Below are 21,439 nucleotides of genomic sequence, written 5' to 3' on the forward strand. Positions count from 1 at the left end.
ATAACGTACTACAACAAAACCAAGGGCGGCGTAGACGTCGTTGATGCTATGTGTGGTGAATATACTGTTGCTAGAGGGACAAGACGGTGGCCTCTGCAACTTACTCTCATTTATATTCTTATTTCAGTCAAATTTACTTGTATTTTCAGTTTACTGACATTTAGTACTAGAAAGATGTATATGTTTTAGTTTCTTTTACAGTTATTGTTGTATAATGCAGAAAGCTGAACTAATGTCACTATAGCATTTAGTAGTACCTAATCAAAATGAAAATTCGACATTTGATCTAAACATACTGTTTGTCATTTGTTACAAGCGATTTATTTATTGGGTCCCACAGACGCAGCCCGGCCGTTCTTTACATTATTTTTTGCCCGACCGTTCTAGGGCTAATATGTAAATTTAAGTGGTTGGAAGTCTTTTTCTGAAGGTATTTCTCTGGACTGTAGCCTTGTATGGAAATGATAAGTGACCAATAAACAGTTCAGACAAGAAGAGAATAGAAGCTTTTGAAATGTGGCGTTACAAGCGCATGCTGGACATTTAGAAGATGGCTAATGCTGGATTAACTAAACTGTGGAGAAAATAAACATACGGCACGACTTGACAATAACTTGCCCGGGAACAAACAGCGCCCGCTTATTAACTTTCCGTGCCAAACACCACCAGCGGCTTCGCTTCAGCCCACTACAAATTAACTCCAGCCATGTTTGCTTGTTACACGCCCACCATATTAGGTTGTCACCTGGCAGACGGAAAGTTTTACGGAGCCACGGGGATTTGACGCACTGTTGTCTCTCAGTGGCAGTAATGACGGAGAAACACGCCATCCGAGTGACAACACCCTTTCGGTCATACGCAGCGCAACGCTGCAGATATGTCAAAAGATGGCCGGCATTTTGACCAGTTTACGGCGTCCTGTACCTCAGTGTGCCAAATTACATCGTCGACAGTGTATGGAAATGTAGATTCAAGCTTTCAGATTTTCCAAAATGACACGGTTTAATCAACCAATTAATTAATTTTAAATTTTTTATTTACGTATTGATAAACTAGGATGACGTAAGTCTCCGATTTCTTATTTCGTTTACCTTGAAAGCCTTCTACATTTAGTATTTTATTCTTGAAAAGGTTTCGTTCTGTTATTTCAGACTCTTTGATGTTATTTCTTTCTAATTCGTTTCTAATTTTTGTAATCCATGCTACTCTCGATTTCTTTTTCCAGAAACACACGCATATTTGTTCGTCTGCCTGTTCTCATTCATTCGGTAGATATGTCCAAGGAAGATTAATCGTCGCTTTGCCATTACAACCGAAACTTTCTCTATATTTTCGCAGCTCTCGTCTTTACTTCTCATTTTCCAACGATTTGTAGTCGGTATTGCACCCACTATTTTATTGATAATCCGTCTTTCATGTACCTTTATCCTGTCCAGCGTCAAGTATTCAAATGGTTATGAACATTCAGGTCTTACAACTGTGTTACAGTTTTGGTTTCCTCGATATGCATTTCTTGTTGTAGATATTTATCGTCAAACAATACACCCCTTCCATTTTGTTAATTCTCACGTCTGTTTGAAAATGTTTCTACTCTATTCTCCAAGATGTTTACGTACACCAACTCGCTCTATTTTATCTATTTGTGTTTCAGTGTACCTTAGTCCATTTTTTTTTATATTTCTCATGAAGTTAATGTTACCAGCTGAAATTAAGTCCATTTCTGCTAGGAATTCATTCCAGAAGATTTGAGTAAATGCTTGTGTCGGATTTTCTCCACATGCTGCAAAATCTGCTAAATCCAGACAGCTTACCTTAATTCCGTTTGTATTCGTTCCCACAATTGTTGGTTCAATTTTTGACTTTTTTAGTTCAAAATTCCATTTACTTGCAATTTTTTCTAAAGAGTAGTTAAACAGTGAAGGTGATAAGACGTCCCCTTGTCTAACGTCAATTTGTATTTCAAATGACTGTGATACTTTCCGAAAAATTTAACTTTTGATGTCGTATTTGTTAAGACCGCATGCGCTGTTGCCATTTTTCGGGGTGCACTCAGCCTCGTGATGCCAATTGAGGAGCTACTCGACCGAATAGTAGCGGCTTCGGTCAAAGACAACCATCATAACGACCGGGAGAGCGGTGTGCTGACCACACGCCCCTCCTATCCGTGTCCTCATCTGAGGATGACACGGCGGTCGGATGGTCCCGATGGGACACTTGTGGCCGGAAGACAAAAAAAATTGGTAAGAGTTTCACAAGTTGTGATTGCTAATTTTGGTTTAACACCAAATTCTCTACTGATTTTATGTATTGTTTCTCTGTCTAGCAAATCAAATGCTTTCTTGAAATAAACAGGTGATGGTATTATAGATTTGCTGGTTTACATTGTCTGACGATTTATTATTTCAGTTAAAATATGTGCTCTGAGCAGGACCTTCCCTTTCAAAAACCACTTTGATATGCTCCCAGTTGTTCGTCTAAAGTTTCTTCAACTCTTCTCAGGAAAATTTTTAATAATATTTTGCATGCCGCTACCGGAAGTGACAAACTTCTGTAATTGTTGACATTTTGTTTTTCTCCTTTTGATGTAGCGTGTGGATTAATGCTATTATCCACTGTCTAGAATCTGCTTTTAATGTCATTTGCTCAGTTACTCGACCTGACATGAATAGGACCATTTGGAGGCATCTAACAAAATATTCTACACGTTTCACAAACAGTCCTGTTGGAGGAACATCCGCAACTGAGAATTACACCAGAGGTTGAAAATACCGCTACAGTTGTAAAGTTCTTTTATTACACGCGACCGGTTTCGGTCTCTTATACGCCCATCTTCAGGTGTCGTAACTTGCTGCTGTGAGCTCCTAGCGCTCGGGACTCACAGCACCAAGTTATGTCTTAATGACGATGGCAAAATCTACCAAGTTAAAACAGTCCTCCATTCGGGTCTTCGAGACAGGGCTACTCAGAAGGACGTCGTTATCAGTAAGCAAGCTTGCGTTTTTCAAGTCGCAGCGTGAAATTTTAGATCTTCGAATCGGATGTGTTAGAGAATTTAAAGAAAGTAATGGACAGCCAGAACTTAGATGCGATGGCTGTTACGGTGTAAAGTCAAGCGCCAGTCGGAAACGATACAGCAGAGGGGGCTGTGAGAAGAAGTCAGCCAGTTGTACGCTGACCGACTCCTTTCCAAGACGACAACGCGACAGCAGGTACCCCTACGCGAAGAGGACATAATCGCCGCACGCGACTGGTCGCAGCCCAGTTCAAAAAACTGTTCAAATGTGTGTGAAATCTTATGGGACTTAACTGCTAAGGTCATCAGTCCCTAAGCTTGCACAATATTTAACCTAAATAATCCTAAGGACAAACACACACACACCCATGCCCGAGGGAGGACTCGAACCTCCTCCGGGACCAGCCGCACAGTCGATGACTGCAGCGCCTTGGAATGCTCGGCTAATGCCGCGCAGCAGCCCAGTTCAATGGTAGATTCAAGACTAGCGACTTGCACTGTAGCGTCACCTCAATTCGCTTGTACTTGTTTGTACTGAAGAACATTGTTTATTTCGCAAGTCGTCCTTTGCTTGCGACACATCTGTGTAATCCAAGTTAAGTATCTGTGAATATCATTTTATAATAAATCTCATTAATACGATATGTTTGAATGTTGTCTAGCGATCCGAGAAAGCAGGTTTCCTAGACACCCCATATTTGACGACTAAGCTGGTTTCAACAGTGAGAATTATTCAAGTGCGGCGGCGCGAAGGACACGACTTATTGTCAGTTGAGTACGCCGTAAGGTATTTACAGCATGACGTTGGGTAATAACTAAAAGGGTTTTGCTCAGGTCGAATGTGGCGTGTTTCTCCGTCACTAACGACACTGACAGTCAACAATGCGTGAGATCCCTGCGGCTCCGCAAAACTTTCCGTCTCCTAGGTGGCAAATAGGATAACGAACGTCAGGACCGATGCGAAACCAAGACCGACGTCAGTGGTACACGTTTACATGACGACTTGATCCGCAGAATATAAAGACGTTTAAAGAGGTTATGATGTGAGAAAATACATATTAAGAAGAAAGAAATAAATATTAAAGGATGCACCACGAAGGAATTAAATGAATGAGACGGAAATCCGCTGATGTGACACACATGTAGAGGTGAATAGATGATTAAAATTTCAACAAAATGATACATGGAGATTCAATACCCAACGAGATGAAGTTAGGTTACATTATTACCATATTTAAGAAAGGGGATCGGAAAATTTGTGCAAACTATCGAGGAATTTGTGTTACAAACACATTAACGAGAATTTTTGCGAAAGTAATTAAAAACAAATTTTAGAACCCAAGAAGAACAATGTGGATTCACGGCTGGGAGATCATGTGTAGATCATATTTTCACATTACGACAGATTTTAGAAAAACATTAGGGAAAATCAAAAAATATAGGATTAATTTTCATAGGAATAGAAAAAGCGTATGATACTGTTCCAAGAAAATTACTTTGGAGAACACTACATATGGCAAACATAAACCCTTCCTTGATTAAAATAATACAATAGATGTGTAGAGATAATATCTGCCAAGTGAGAGTTGGTAATAATCTTTCACAGAAATTTAGAACAAGCAAAGGCCTTTTACAGGGCTGTCCCATGACACCATCATTATTTAAAACCTGTATAGATATTAGCCTTAGAACATGAGCTCGTAAATGTAATAGCATGGGATTGGAAATAAGAGATGGAGTTTACCTACATCATTTATTGTTTGCTGATGATCAAGTAGTCGTAGCACAAGATGGGGAGGATGCTAACTATATGTGCAATCAACTAGCAGTAGCATACAAAACTTGGGGTTTGAAGATTAATTACCAAAAAACGGAATACTTGACTAATGATTCAGATGAACTATACATTGAAGGAACTAAAATCAAACAGACAAACACTTTCTATTATTTGGGATCCATTTTAGAAATCGAGGGATAATCAGAGTCAGAAATCAATAAAAGAATTACTAGCGGACGGAGGGTCATTGGGATGCTTAACTCAGGAATGTAATGAGCAGAACTAAAAAATTAATATACAAATCTGTATTAGAGAGTGTGGTTTTGTATGGAACGGAGACCTGGACAATTAACCTGAAGCACATTAAAAAATTACAAGCTCTAGAGATAGACTTCTGGAGAAGATGGGCAAGACTCTCCAGGAAAGAGAGGATAAGGAACACCGAAATAATAAAGAGAATGGAAATAAAAGAAAGAATATATGACGTAATGGATAGGAAGAAATTACAGTGGTACGGGCATGTACGACGAATGGATGAATCCAGATACCAAAAGTGATACTGGAGTGGGAACTGGAGGGGAGAAGAAGAAGAGGACGACCTATGACCACCTGGCGCCAAAATGAACAGCTCACAATGAGGAGAATGGGCGCAGAGGAAGAGGACACGCAAGATCGAAACACCTGGAAGAACAAAACTTCCTGGCAGATTCAAACTGTGTGCCCGACCGAGACTCGAACTCGGGACCTTTGCCTTTCGCGGGCAAGTGCCCTACCAACTGAGCTACCGAAACACGACTCACGCCCGGTACTCACAGCTTTACTTCTGCCAGTACCTCGTCTCCTACTTTCCAAACTTTACAGAAGCTCTCCTGCGAACCTTGCAGAACTAGCACTCCTGAAAGAAAGGATATTGAGGAGACATGGCTTAGCCACAGCCTGGGGTATGTTTCCAGAATGAGATTTTCACTCTGCAGCGGAGTGTGCGCTGATATGAAACTTCCTGGCAGATTAAAACTGTGTGCCCGACCGAGACTCGAACTCGGGACCTTTGCTGTGAGTACCGGGCGTGAGTCGTGCTTCGGTAGCTCAGTTGGTACACTTGCCCGCGAAAGGCAAAGGTCCCGAGTTCGAGTCTCGGGCGGGCACACAGTTTTAATCTGCCAGGAAGTTTCATATCAGTGCACACTTTGCTGCAGAGTGAAAATCTCATTCTGGACCTGGAAGAACATTTTGTAAATATAGTTTAAGAACGTTTATTCTACGTATAGTACACTACTGGCCATTAAAATTGCTACACCACGAAGACGACGTGCTACAGACGTGAAATTTAACCGACAGGAAGAAGATGCTGTGATATGCAAATGATTAGCTTCTAAGAGCATTCACACAAAGTTGGCGCCGGTGGCGACACCTACAGCGTGCTGACATGAGGAAAGTTTCCAACCGATTTCTCATACACAAACAGCAGTTGACCGGCGTTGCCTGGTGAAACTTTGTTGTGATCCCTCGTGTAAGGAGGAAAAATGCGTACCATCACGTTTCCGACTTTGATAAAGGTCGAATTGTAGCCAATCGCGATTGCGGTTTATCGTATCGCAACATTGCTGCTCGTGTTGGTCAAGATCCAATGACTGTTAGCAGAATATGGAATCGATGGTTTGAGGAGGGTAATACGGAACGCCGTGCTGGATCCCAATGGCCTCGAATCACTAGCAGTCGAGACGAAAGGCATCTTATCCGCATGGCTGTAACGGATCGTGCAGCCACGTCTCGATCCTTGAGTCAACGGACGGGAATGTATGCAAGGCAACAAACATCTGCACAAACAGTTCGACGGCGTTTGCAGCAGCATGGACTATCAGCTCGGAGACCATGGCTGCGGTTACCCTTGACGCTACATCACAGACAGGAGCGCCTGCGATGGTGTACTCAACGACGAACCTGGGTGCACGAGTGGCAAAACGTCATGTTTTCGGATGAATCCAGGTTCTGTTTACAGCATCATGATGGTCGCATCCGTGTTTGACGACATCGCGGTGAACGCACATTGGAAGCGTGTATTCGTCATCACCATACTGGCGTATCATCCTGCGTGATGGTATGGGGTGCCACTGGTTACACGACTCGGTCACCTCTTGTTCGCATTGACGGCACTTTGAACAGTGGACGTTACATTTCAGATGTGTTACGACCCGTGGCTCTACCCCTCATTCGATCCCAGCGAAACCCTACATTTTAGCAGGATAATGCACGACCGTATATTGCATGTCCTGTACGGGCCTTTCTGGATACAGAAAATGTTCGACTGCTGCCCTGGCCAGCACATGCTCCAGATCTCTCACCAATTGAAAACGTCTAGTCAATGGTGGCCGAGTACTGGCTAGTCACAATACGCCAGTCACTACTCTTTATGATCTGTGGTATCATGTTGTAGCTGCATGGGCAGCTGTACCTGTACACGCCATCCAAGTTCTGTTTGACTCAATACCCAGGCGTATCAGGGCCGTTATTACGGCCAGAGGTGGTTGTTCTGGGTACTGATTTCTCAGGATCTATGCACCCAAATTGCGTGAAAATGTAATCACATGTCAGTTCTAGTATAATTGTCCAATGACTACCCGCTTATCATCTGCATTTCTTCTTGGTATAGCAATTTTAATGACCAGTAGTGTAATTTCCGAGTAAATTATTATGTTGGAGATAACCCTCTGTAAAGAGGAAAACCTCAAAAAATAAATAATAAAAAATTTCAGAACAATGGATGGTTTACTCAAGAGGAAAGAGCTTCAAAAATTGAGAAACGCGTTGGTTCAGCTCTGTCCCTTATGCGAGCAGTTATTCGGCTTGCCATTGACCGATGGAGTTATTGGAGTCCTGTTGACGGACATCGTGACACATTCTGTCCACTTGGCGTCGAAATACCGAGCTGGTTGGAGGATCTTACGCATAATACTCCAAACGTTCACAATAAGGGGGAGATCCGGCGACCATGCTGGCCAAGATAAGAAGAAACACGAAGACAAGCAGTAGAAATTCTCGCCGTGTGCGGTCAGCCATTATCTTGCTGAAATGTAACCCCAGGATGGCTTGCCATCAAGGGCAACGAAACGCGGCGTAGAATATCGTCGCTGCAAGGATGCCTCACATGACAAGCAAAGTGATCCTGCTATGAAATAAAATTGCACCTCACAGAGTTATCTTCAGTGATGAGTCCCGCATTGAACTGAGCCCCGACGACCAGCGAAAACTCGCAAGTTCACGCTTACGTATGTGGCAGAAGGTGCGTTATTAAACATGACAGTGATTAAAAAAAGGTGTTCTACATACGTCACGAAAAATTTCCGATTATTTGTCCAATAACAACGAATGTATAGCAGACAGCTACGCAAGTTTTATAGGCATCCTAAAATCATTTCCTCTGTACAGCGCCTTCTATTCCACAGACGATTTTTTATTTAGAAACTAGTACCTGTAAAAAACACGTAGTCTTAGGGCAGTTGCTTGAGTAGGAGGAGGAGGAGGAGATTAGTGTTTAACGTCCCGTCGACAACGAGGTCATTAGAGACGAAACGAAAGCTCGGATGAGGGGAGGTTGGGGAAGGAAGTCGGCCGTGCCCTTTCAAAGGAACCATCCCGGCATTTGCCTGAAGCGATTTAGGGAAATCACGGAAAACCTAAATCAGGATGGCCGGAGACTGCTTGAGTAGCACTGGAAGATAATACATTCATTAATGTTAAATTTAGTCCAGTGTGCCATTTAGGAACTTGTAAATGACCGAACTGCATGAATGCATGCACTGAAACTAAGGACATAATTGGCCGGCCGAACTGGCCGAGCGGTTCTAGGCGCTACAGTCGGGAACCGCGCGACCGCTACGGTCGCAGATTCGAATCCTGCGTCGGGCATGGATGTGTGTGATGTCCTTAGGTTAGTTAGGTTTAAGTAGTTCTAAGTTCTAGGGGACTGATGACCACAGCAGTTAAGTCCCGTAGTGCTCAGAGCCATTTGAGCCTTTTTTTTTTCAGCACGTAGTTATACATATCTTATGAACTGACTCGTTGGACATCATTTCGATTTTCATGACTCCCTATTTAGCTGGTAGTCAACAAAATAGTTTGGCACTCGGAGGAAGAATCTGGTCTATGAAATTTCGTAAAATGATCCCGCTGCAACGGAACGTCGTCGTTTTAACGATCGCGTATCAAGTCTGTGGCGTTCTCTCCCCTATTTCGCGGTAATACAAAACGAGCTGTGGTCCTTCTTTGAACTTTTTAGATATCTGGTAAGGGTCCCATACGGCTCAGCAGTACTCCAGAAGAGACCGGACAAGCTGTAGGCAGTGTCTGTAGAATACCTGTTGCATCTTCTAAGTGATCTGGTAATAAAACGCAGTCTTTGGTTTGCCTTCCCCATAGCATTGAGGCTGTGATTGTCCGAATTTAAGTTGTTCGTCAGTAATCGCTACGTACTTAGATGAATGGACAACGTTTAAGTTCTTGTGATTTACTGCACGAGACGAAGTTTTTTAGTACTCCTGTCGATGACTTCACACTTATTACTGTTGAGGGTTAATTGCCACCTTCCGCGCCATGCAGATATCTTGTCTAAATCATATTGTAATTCGTTTCCATCTTCTGATGACTTTACTTGACGGTAGACGACGACTTCATCTGCAAACTACCGATGAGGACAGCTCAGATTGTCTCCTAAATCGTTTGTAGATAATACGAACAACAGGTGGCCTGTAGCACTTCCTTGGTGTATGGCAGATATAACTTCGGTTTCACTAGCTGACTTTCCGTAGATTACTACAAACTGCGACTTTTGTGACTCAAAATCACGAGTCCAGTCTCACAACGAATTCTATGCTCCGTAGGCAAACAATATGATTAGAAGCCGCGTGCGAGGAAGTGTCGACAGCGTTCTGGGAGTCTAGAAATGTGGAATCAAAATGAGATGCACTGTAATTTATATTAAATTATCCAGTGAGGGTTATATGTACCGTGTGGCCCATATTGTTCAACTAATTATTGTTAAAATATTATTAAATTGCACGTATTATGGCAGTTATCTGATAGCGTGATATTGTCAAGAAGTGGAATCACAAATTTTTATACAAAAATCTGAGAAAACTGTTTGTTTTTGGCAAATGAGAAGTTTCAATGAATTGACACCATTCTATTCTGAATAACAATTTAAGAAAAATATTAGAGCATCATTGTCGAAAAAAAACGTTTATAGGAGACTGCATAGAAACAACTCTGTTACACGGTCACACTTATTCACCCACGCGCAACAGTAAAACACACACTACATGAAAACAATTCGGCGGGATGAAATACTAGTTCAAAAAATTGATTTAAAGGAAATTAATGTATCACGCGTTATTATAATATGAACATGAAGTAACTGTGCTTTGTGAAAACTACTATTCGCATTTACTGTTATTGATTTTATTAAAGCACATTACACTCTTGTAACGTTAAGACAATTACATCGGTATTCTTTCATAATCAGTTTTTGTCAGACTGCAAAATGATTTCGTCATTTTTGTAATTCTGCAATTACAAAAAAAGGGGCATTATTATCATTCTTGTCTCAAGCACATCAAGGTATTAATAAGAATATGTCATCTTACATCCCGGAGACGATTGTCAAACACTGATTTTTTTAAAAAAAAAAAGTCTATTTAATTCCCTGTTTAACCAATAATTAATGATTTGGGCACTGTGTCAGATGGAAATTCAATGGTAACTGTAGATTTTGGAACACTAATCAGTAAAACAAATCTAAAATGACTCAGTGACAGGAAGGCATGCCAGGGTGAAGCTGAATTCACTTCCCCACCTGCAGGGTCAGTTGTTTCACAAGTCATTTCGCAAACGAAATATTTACTGGATGGAGGTATTCCAAACCTTTATATCCATCGCATAAAATAAACTTTCTGAAGAGAGAGCAGAAGTATTCGGCTACATGCAGGTTTCCAGTAGCGATCCACGTAGGTAAGTAGTACTCGCCGCAACTTCCTGAGACCATTTCACTTCGTACAACTTATGGGTCGACTTACGCACTTTACTATTGGATGATACTTTTAGACATCTTTTACGTCAGGCAAAATCGTGGGTAAAACATGTCATGGCAAACTACTAAGTCCTTCGCATTACGCTGATCTACATGGCACTCGCTAATCCTTCCGTACATTTGCATACATTTATACTACGATTTCAGTCGAAACTTCGAATACGCGCTAGTACTTTCGTAGTCCAAACTCACGGGATCCTCTTTGTACTCTGCTCTACAACCCGCTTATTACCACTACAATGGCTTTGACAGTAAAGTTGTTTCCAGCGGAAATATTTCGTACGAAATTTCAAAAGTTTAAACAAAATCGACACACACTTTACCTCAGAATTATTACAACTGTTCTTAAACTCACATGCATGTAAAGTAAATCTTGCAAACGAAATGTTACGAAAGGTATTACTATGCCTAATAACGCATGGCGGGAAGGTACTTGTAAGCAGCTTGAGGTACCAAGTTGCTCCAGCCACTAACAGATGGCGCGAGAATTCACTTTTTGGCAAACGGCCAGCATAATACTTCGCCACAGCCTCATAGACTTAAAAACAATAATGTGAAATTTCTTTATAGGGCACTATTTGTATTGCGCTGTATCGTTGCAACATACACCGCAACCGGCCACATTGTCTATAAATTCGATAACATTGCTTTATCCATCGCTGTCAGTGTTTCTACCGTGACTCCATTACTTTCGTAAATAAAGATCGATCACCTTAAGTGAAATCGTGATTACATTTCCATACGCGATGCGTTTCGAGCCCTGGGTGGTTATCTTCAGGAGCTTTGACACTCCGCATCAACTTTTTTGCAGATTTAGGTTTATTCTGGTCCTGGTAAGGATGATAAATTACAAACAGACACATTGCAAACATAAATTTACCTAACTAAGGCATATCGAAATATAACTTACTGTAGCCAGAAGTGGATACATGGCTTCGAAGCACAGTACGATTAAATTCAGTCATAAACCTTATGAGGAAACATACATACTCTCCATTCTACAACACATTTGTAAACACAAGTTTACACATCATTTCAAAGAATATACAAAGATATTACATCACTAGTTGTACAAGGATACTATTTTTAACACAAATATTATTACGTGTGTCATACATAGATGTATGTTATCAGATGGTTGCACTACTAGATATTTGTTTCTTTAGGAAAAATAAACTTTTAAAATTACTAAAGAAACGTAGGCTGCCAAGCTCCATTTGTTCATTCAACATGTTTACAGTAGTTTATACTTATTGTAACATTATTTCAAACTGTTTTAGTACATCAAGTTCTTCACCATGATTCTGTGTGGAGTGTAGATAGGCTGTGCTGTATCTCACTTAGCACGTATCTATTAAGGTACATGTGGTTAGCTATTGTGCATTTGCCTAAATGGTTGAGTGTAAAAGCATCAGTGTGTTCTTTGTAGCGTATACGTAAAGGTCCTCCTGTTTTGCCTATGGAAAATGCAGGGAAACTTTTACATTGTAAGGTATATAGTTCACTCTGTTCTGTTGTTGGGTAGCTTGTGTTCACTGTTTGAGGAGAACGGTATCGAAGATAGTTATCTGTGGAGAAGAATAATTTAATATCGGTGCTTTGAAATAAGTTAACAGATTTTTTTGCGATGCTGTGCCTAAATAGTGGATGCTTATGAAGATATGTGTTTTGTCAATTGTTAGTGCTGTAGTGCTTCTATTACTGACGTGGGCCTCTATTTTGCTGGATAGTTTGTCAATCGATTTTTCTGAATATCCATCACTTATTGCTGCTAATTTGATAATATCAATTTCTTGTGTTAGTGCTGTGGGTCTCAAACACAGCGTCTGTGTGTCCCATTCACCATGGATCTAAATGCAGCATACCGTGTCTATTTGGATGGTGTGATTTGTGTATTGTGATATCAGTATAGGTTCGTTTCTTGATAATGTAAAAATTATGTTCTTGCTGTTCATTAACAATTGTAGAGTATAAGAAATTTATGGATTTTTGACATGGTTAATTTTCTGTGTTTGGTAATTTTTTTGTGATATTACCGACTATATCTCCGACATGTACATTTGTGAATAGAGTAACAATGTCAAATGAGGCAATCGTAGCCCCTCTGGGGATTTTTACATCGTTGATGAGCTTTGTTAACTAACATATATTTTTTATTGAGTGTGTAGTTTCGTAAGTGTAAAATATGACATAATATCCTCAGAGAATTTTAGACTTTTGAAATCATATACTCGATAAAAAATACGGATGAGTTAGCATCGGTCACCAAAAATTTGAAAATCCCCATAGAAGCTAGATTTGCCTCATTTGAAAGGGATAATCTATTCACAAATGTGCCTGTAGAAAAGAGAAACAAAATTATCAGCAAAAACCTTACTAACATGAAAAATTAACTAACGATATCAGAAATTTCAGGGTTTGTCGATTCATTTGAACTAGTATTATCCTATAACTACTTATTTAATGATAAAATATATCAACAGAAAGAAGGTTTAGCTTTGGGTAATAACATGTCGAGGTTCCTGGCTGACATATTCATCAAGGACCTTTTGAAAGGAAAAATAAAATTGCTAGAAAAATGGTTTATTACATAAAATAGTCCTATCTGAAGGCACAGAACGTGAACTTAATCGAACTTCTTACATTGTTCAATTCGTTCTACAGTAAAATAAAGTTCACAATTGAACATGAACGAAAGCAATTTATAAATTTCTTAGCCCTCACAATGGTTGATGAACAACAAGAACACTATTTTTACATACACAGGAAACCAACCTATACTGATACCACAATACACGAATCATCACACCACCCAAACACACTCAAGTATGCTGCATTTAGATACACGTCGAACACAGCACACACATTACCTTTGAAATCCAAAGCATTGACACAAGGAATTGATATCATTAAAAAAATTGCAATAAGTAACGGGCGAGCAGAAAAATCAGTTGACAAACTATCCAGCATAATACAGCCCCACATCAGTAATAGAAGCATTACATTAATAACAATTGACAAAACACATATCTTCACAAGTTTCACTACTAGGTACAGCATCACAAAAAAGTGTTAACATATTCTGAAGCACCAATATTAAATTATTCTTCTCCACAAATAACAAACTTCGACATGATTACTCACACAGTAAACCGAAACACCCCAGTAACAGAACACAGTGGACTATATAAATTACAATATAGAAGTTGCCCTGTATTTTACATAATCAAAACAGGAGGAACTTTCCATATACGCAACAAAGAACACACTGATGCTTTTAGACTTAACCACTTTGACAAATCCAAAATAGCTAGACACAGGCTAAGTGACATCGAAACAACCTGTCTGTATTCCACACAGAAAACCATGGTAAAAAACGCGATCTACTAGAACAACTAGTGTTACACAAAGAAAAATCTTATGAAAACAGCCTAGTAGTCAAAGTTTTTTTCAGTAATTTTAAATGTTTATTTTTCCTAAACATACAAATATTTGATAGTGCAACCATTTGATAACATACATCCGCATATGACACATTCACAAATATTTTGTTATAAATAATATCTCCGTAGAATTAGTAATGTAATAATTTTGTATATTCCTTGAAATAATAATACCTGTGTACTTTTAGAAATGCAGTATTTTTACATTTGAGATTATTTGTCTTGTTTTAAATGGTTCAAATGGCTCTGAGCACTATGGGACTTAACATCTATGGTCATCAGTCCCCTACAACTTAGAACTACTTAAACCTAACTAACCTAAGGACATCACACAACACCCAGTCGTCACGACGCAGGAAAATCCGTGACCCCGCCGGGAATCGAAGCCGGGAAGCCGGGCGCGGGAAGGGAGAACGCTACCGCTCGACCACGAGCTGTGTCTTGTTTTAACTTGCGCTAACAAATGTGCTGTGGAATGAAAGTGTGTAAACGTACACAAACATGTTTACTCATACTTCGCTTCAAAAACTACGCATACACTGCTGGAAATAGTAAGTCATTTATCGATTTGTCTTATTTTTGTAAATTTTGATTCTTTGTAGTATACTATTGCAATCTTTCCAGGACCAGAATTAACCTAAGTGTGGAAAAAATTGATGTAGAATGTCGAAGCACCTGAAGATGAACCCCCAAGGGTCGAAATACGTCGTATATATATGTGTTAATTTATATGGGACGTCTTTTGAATCACTGATGCTGATCTTCGGACGTCGTGAAGGAATACAAAATACTCACAGTTAGTACTGTTTACGTTTCTGGAACTGCTGTTTACGACATTAATGCTAGTTCGTTGTCCAATTGCGAGTGTTTCCGCTAGTTCCAAATGGCACGCCTCCATAAACAGAAATGTCCGCAGCTCGTGGTCGTGCGGTAGCGTTCTCGCTTCCCACGCCCGGGTTCCCGGGTTCGATTCCCGGCGGGGTCAGGGATTTTCTCTGCCTCGTGATGACTGGGTGTTGTGTGCTGTCCTTAGGTAAGTTAGGTTTGAGTAGTTCTAAGTTCTAGGGGACTGATGACCATGGATGTTAAGTCACAATAGTGCTCAGAGCCATTTGAACCATAAACAGAAATGGAAAAACAAATAGAAGGTATATTACGTTTTGTATACATCGATGCCAGAAGATGGTGGGTAGCGCTCCTAAATGCGTCGAAAATAAATTAATGTTACAAAATTAACAATCCACAAGCGTTGAGTGGTTGCGGTACACACACACACACGGAACTTCTGTTATGAGAAAGTTACAGAGAAACCAATATGTTACTCCCCCGCTTCCCTCCCATTCCTTCCCGCTCCCGTTGCGAGTGGGCCGCTGGGAGAACAATATTTGCTAATGTCCTGTGTGAGCCTAAATCTGTCTAATTTCATCCTGAAGGTCTTTTCGCTACAGACACGCTGGATGAAGCAATATATTGGTTGACTGTTACAGGAACGCAAGCTCACAGACATTTAACAGTAAGACACAGTGCGATGCACAACGCCTCTCTTATACACTTCTGGAAATTGAAATAAGAACACCGTGAATTCATTGTCCCAGGAAGGGGAAACTTTATTGACACATTCCTGGGGTCAGATACATCACATGATCACACTGACAGAACCACAGGCACATAGACACAGGCAACAGAGCATGCACAATGTCGGCACTAGTACAGTGTATATCCACCTTTCGCAGCAATGCAGGCTGCTATTCTCCCATGGAGACGATCGTAGAGATGCTGGATGTAGTCCTGTGGAACGGCTTGCCATGCCATTTCCACCTGGCGCCTCAGTTGGACCAGCGTTCGTGCTGGACGTGCAGACCGCGTGAGACGACGCTTCATCCAGTCCCAAACATGCTTAATGGGGGACAGATCCGGAGATCTTGCTGGCCAGGGTAGTTGACTTACACCTTCTAGAGCACGTTGGGTGGCACGGGATACATGCGGACGTGCATTGTCCTGTTGGAACAGCAAGTTCCCTTGCCGGTCTAGGAATGGTAGAACGATGGGTTCGATGACGGTTTGGATGTACCGTGCACTATTCAGTGTCCCCTCGACGATCACCAGTGGTGTACGGTCAGTGTAGGAGATCGCTCCCCACACCATGATGCCGGGTGTTGACCCTGTGTGCCTCGGTCGTATGCAGTCCTGATTGTGGCGCTCACCTGCAAGGCGCCAAACACGCATACGACCATCATTGGCACCAAGGCAGAAGCGACTCTCATCGCTGAAGACGACACGTCTCCATTCGTCCCTCCATTCACGCCTGTCGCGACACCACTGGAGGCGGGCTGCACGATGTTGGGGCGTGAGCGGAAGACGGCCTAACGGTGTGCGGGACCGTAGCCCAGCTTCATGGAGACGGTTGCGAATGGTCCTCGCCGATACCCCAGGAGCAACAGTGTCCCTAATTTGCTGGGAAGTGGCGGTGCGGTCCCCTACGGCACTGCGTAGGATCCTACGGTCTTGGCGTGCATCCGTGCGTCGCTGCGGTCCGGTCCCAGGTCGACGGGCACGTGCACCTTCCGCCGACCACTGGCGACAACATCGATGTACTGTGGAGACCTCACGCCCCACGTGTTGAGCAATTCGGCGGTACGTCCACCCGGCCTCCCGCATGCCCACTATACGCCCTCGCTCAAAGTCCGTCAACTGCACATACGGTTCACGTCCACGCTGTCGCGGCATGCTACCAGTGTTAAAGACTGCGATGGAGCTCCGTATGCCACGGCAAACTGGCTGACACTGACGGCGGCGGTGCACAAATGCTGCGCAGCTAGCGCCATTCGACGGCCAACACCGCGGTTCCTGGTGTGTCCGCTGTGCCGTGCGTGTGATCATTGCTTGTACAGCCCTCTCGCAGTGTACGGAGCAAGTATGGTGGGTCTGACACACCGGTGTCAATGTGTTCTTTTTTCCATTTCCAGGAGTGTAGCCTCTGCCACTGGCTTGGACGAGCGTCGCCGTGACGCTTTCGCCCTTAATAAACGAAGACAAAACGCGCTGCTCTTCTTTGGCTGCTCTGTGCTCTCTCAATCAATCCTATCTGGCGCTGATGAACATCACCCGAGCGTTGGTCAAAGAAGGGTTTTGTACGCTTCCTTCATTGTGGGCCGGCCGGGGAGACAGAGCGGTTCTAGGCGCTACAGTCTGGAACCGTGCGGCGCTACGGTCGCAGGTTCGAATCCCGCCTCGGGCATGGATGTGTATGCTGTCCTCATGTTAGTTGGGTTAAGTAGTTCTAAGTTCTAGGGGACTGATGACTTCGGAAGTTAAGTCTCATAGTGCTCAGAGCCATTTGAACCATTTGAACCTTCTTTGTGGGCGGACTACACTTGCGCTTAGTTTTATGCAGTCGGTCCACTTAAAATCGCTCCCATTTATTTGATGGATGTGACGACGTCAAGTGAATGACTTAGGTTTAAGTAGTTCTAAGTTCTAGGGGACTGATGACCTCGGAAGTTAAGTCTCATAGTGCTCAGAGCCATTTGAACCTCCTTTGTGGGTGGACTACACTTGCGCTTAGTTTTATGCAGTCGTTCCACTTAAAATCGCTCCCAGGTATTTGATGGATGTGACGACGTCAAGTGAATGTTCTGTTATGGTGTAATCAAAGAGCAATGGCCTTTCTGTCTTTTTACACACAATACGCAAAATTAGTCCAGTTGAAGGTCAGCTGCCAATCTCTGAACTACGCAACCGCAGTGTTGAGGCACTCCTGCATTCAGCTACAACATCCTGGCATTGCAACTTACCTGTACAAAACAGTTTAACTCATGAAAAGCTTCATGGTACTTCATACGCTATCCACTAGGTCATTTACGTACATTGTGAACACTAAGGATACTACAAGGCTCCCTTGGGATAAGCACAAAGATACTTTTACGTCAGAAGTTTTTGTTTTTGCGTTAAGACTGACAGGCTGTGTCCTATTTCGTGGGCACTCTTCAGTCCAGTGGCACAGCTCGCCTGTAATTCCGTACGCTCATATTTTGTTCATTACGCGGCAGTGCGAAACTGTATCAAATACTTTCTGAGAGCCAGATCAACCTGGACGGCCGGTATCTACATCTACAGCAACATCTATACTCTCGAAGCCACCGTGACGTGCGTGGTAGAGGCTACGTCCCGCTACACCAGTTATTAGGGTTTCTTCCCGTTCCATTCACGTATGGAGCGCGGGAAGAATGATGATTTGAATGCCTCTGCGGGTGCCATAATTATTCTAATCTTATCGTCACGATCGCTATGTGAGTAATATATAGGGAGTTGTAGTATACTCGTACAGTCAACGTTTAAAGCTCGTTCTTGAAACTTTGTTACTAACTTTCTGGGGATACTTGTGGTGTCACCGCCAGACACCACACTTGCTAGGTGGTGGTTTTAAATCGGCCGCGGTCCATTAGTACATGTCGGACCCGCGTGTCGCCACTGTGTGATCGCAGACCGAGCGCCACCACAAGGCAGGTCTCGAGATACGGACTAGCACTCGCCCCAGTTGTACGGACGACTTTGGTAGCGACTACACTGTCGAAGCCTCGCTGCTTTGCCGAGCAGATAGTTAGAATAGCCTTCAGCTAAGTCCATGGCTACGACCTAGCAAGGCGCCATTAGCCTTACACAGCAATTGATACTTATCGTATAAAGCATGTCTCATCAAGAACGATGTATACAACAAGGATGGATTAAAGTTAAGTATTCCAAAAGCTACGTACTTTTCTTTATAGCATTCATTACGTATCCTGTTTCAGACCTCACGCCATCCTTCGTGTGTTTATAGCGTGCATTGCGGTTCCCTCAAATCACACTGTGTCGCCACTTCTGTCGACACATCAATAATCATCTAGGGGTTGAAGCTCTTTTCTTCCGTGTTTGCTTTAACAATACGTATGTTTTCGGATAGGGTCCGCCTTTAGCAAAACACAATTTTGTTTTTAACCCAAACATGTTTCACTACAGTTGCAGCATCTTCAGTGAGCTTTTATTTTCCATCTGTTAAAGATAAAGAGTGTTCTTTGTTGTTTGTATACATATAGCTATTAGTTTTTAAATGGTAATTACAGATATTTGAAAAAAACACATAAATTACGAAGTAAAAAGGTGTGAATCCGTAATTTATGTGTTTTTTCAAATATCTTTAATTACCATTTAAAAACTAATACCCACATGTATACAAACAACAAAGAACAGATGGAAAATAAAAGCACACTGAAGATGCTGCAACTGCAGCGAAACATGTTTGGGTTAAAAAACAAAATTGTGTTTTGCTAAAGGCGGACCCTATCCAAAAATATACGTATTTCTGGGGATAGTTTACGTCTATCTTCAATAGGCTGCCAGTTCATTTCCGTCAGCATCTCTGTGACACACTGCTTCAGATTACGCAAATCTGTGACCATTCATTCTACCCTTCAATATATACGTTCAGTATCCCTTGTTAGTGCTATTTGGTACGGTTCCCACACACTTGAGGAATATTTTAGAGCTGGTCGCACGAGTGACATGTAGGCAATCCCCTTTGTAGACTGACTACACTTCCCCGGCGTTCTACCAACAAACCGATGTCTACCATTTGTTCTACTCACGGATGAGCCTATGTGATCACTCCATTTCACATCCCTAGAACGTGCTACACCAGATATTTGTAAGAGCTGCCCGATTCCGACAGTGACTCATTGACATTATAGTCATAGGATACTAAGTCTTCTTCATTTAGTAAAGTGCACAGTTTAATATTTCTGAAAATTTAAAGCAAGTTGGCAATATTTGCGTGTCTTTGGAACCTCGCCAAGATTTTTCTGATAATTTATGCAGCTTCCTTCAGATAGTAATTCGTCATAGATAACTCCATCATGTGCAGAAAGGTGTCTGTAACGTCATTAATAGACAATACGAAGAGCAATTGTCCCAATACCCTTCCCTGGGGCACACCGTAAATCCATCGAAGATAACACGGTGCGTCCTGCCGGCCGGTGTGACCGAGCGGTTCTAGGCGCTACAGTCTGGAACCGCGCGACCGCTACGGTCGCAGGTTCGAATCCTGCCTCGGGCATGGATGTGTGTGATGTCCTTAGGTTAGTTAGGTTTAAGTAGTTCTAAGTTCTATGGGACTTATGACCACAGCAGTTGAGTGCCATAGTGGTCAGAGCCATTTGAACCATTTGCTGCGTTCTCCCTACCAAAAAGCTCTCAGTCCAGTCACTAATTTCACTTGATACCCCATATGACCGTACTTTTGACAATAAGCGTACGTGTGGTATTGAGTCAAATGCTTTTCGGAAATCAAGAAATACTGCATCTACCTGACTGCCTAGACCTAAAGTTTTCATTCCAACTGTTTTCTGGGTCTGAAGGACGAACAGAACTATCTATCATTTTTGTCAGAGTATCATTCATAATTTTTGTCAAAATGAAATGTTCATCACTATACGATACTCGTTTCTTTCTACTCCCCATTATACACTACTGGCCATTAAAATTGCTACACCAAGAAGAAATGCAGATGATAAACAGGTATTCATTGGACAAATATGTTATACTAGAACTGACATGTGATTACATTTTCACGAAATTTGGGTGCATAGATCCTGAGAAATCAGTACCTCTGGCCGTAATAACGGCCTTGATACCCCTGGGCATTGAGTCAAACAGAACTTGGATGGCGTGTACAGGTACAGCTGCCCATGCAGCTTCAACACGATACCACAGTTCATCAAGAGTAGTGACTGGCGTATTGTGACGCGCCGATTGCTTGGCCACCATTGACCAGATGTTTTCAATTGGTGAGAGAACTGGAGAATGTGCTGGCAAGGGCAGCAGTAGAACATTTTCTGTATCCTGGAAGGCCCGTACAGCACCTGTAACATGCGGTTGTACATTATCCTGCTGAAATGTAGGGTTTCGCAGGGATCGAATGAAGGGAGGCCGGCCGCGGTGGTCTAGCGGTTCTAGGCGGTTAGTCCGGAGCCGCGCGACTGCTACGGTAGCAGGTTCGAATCCTGACTCTGGCATGGATGTGTGTGATGTCCTTAGGTTAGTTAGGTTTAAGTAGTTCTAAGTTCTAGGGGACTGATGACCATAGATGT

Source organism: Schistocerca serialis, chromosome 10 (assembly GCF_023864345.2).
Source record: "Schistocerca serialis cubense isolate TAMUIC-IGC-003099 chromosome 10, iqSchSeri2.2, whole genome shotgun sequence".
NCBI classification, from domain to species: Eukaryota; Metazoa; Arthropoda; class Insecta; order Orthoptera; family Acrididae; genus Schistocerca; species Schistocerca serialis.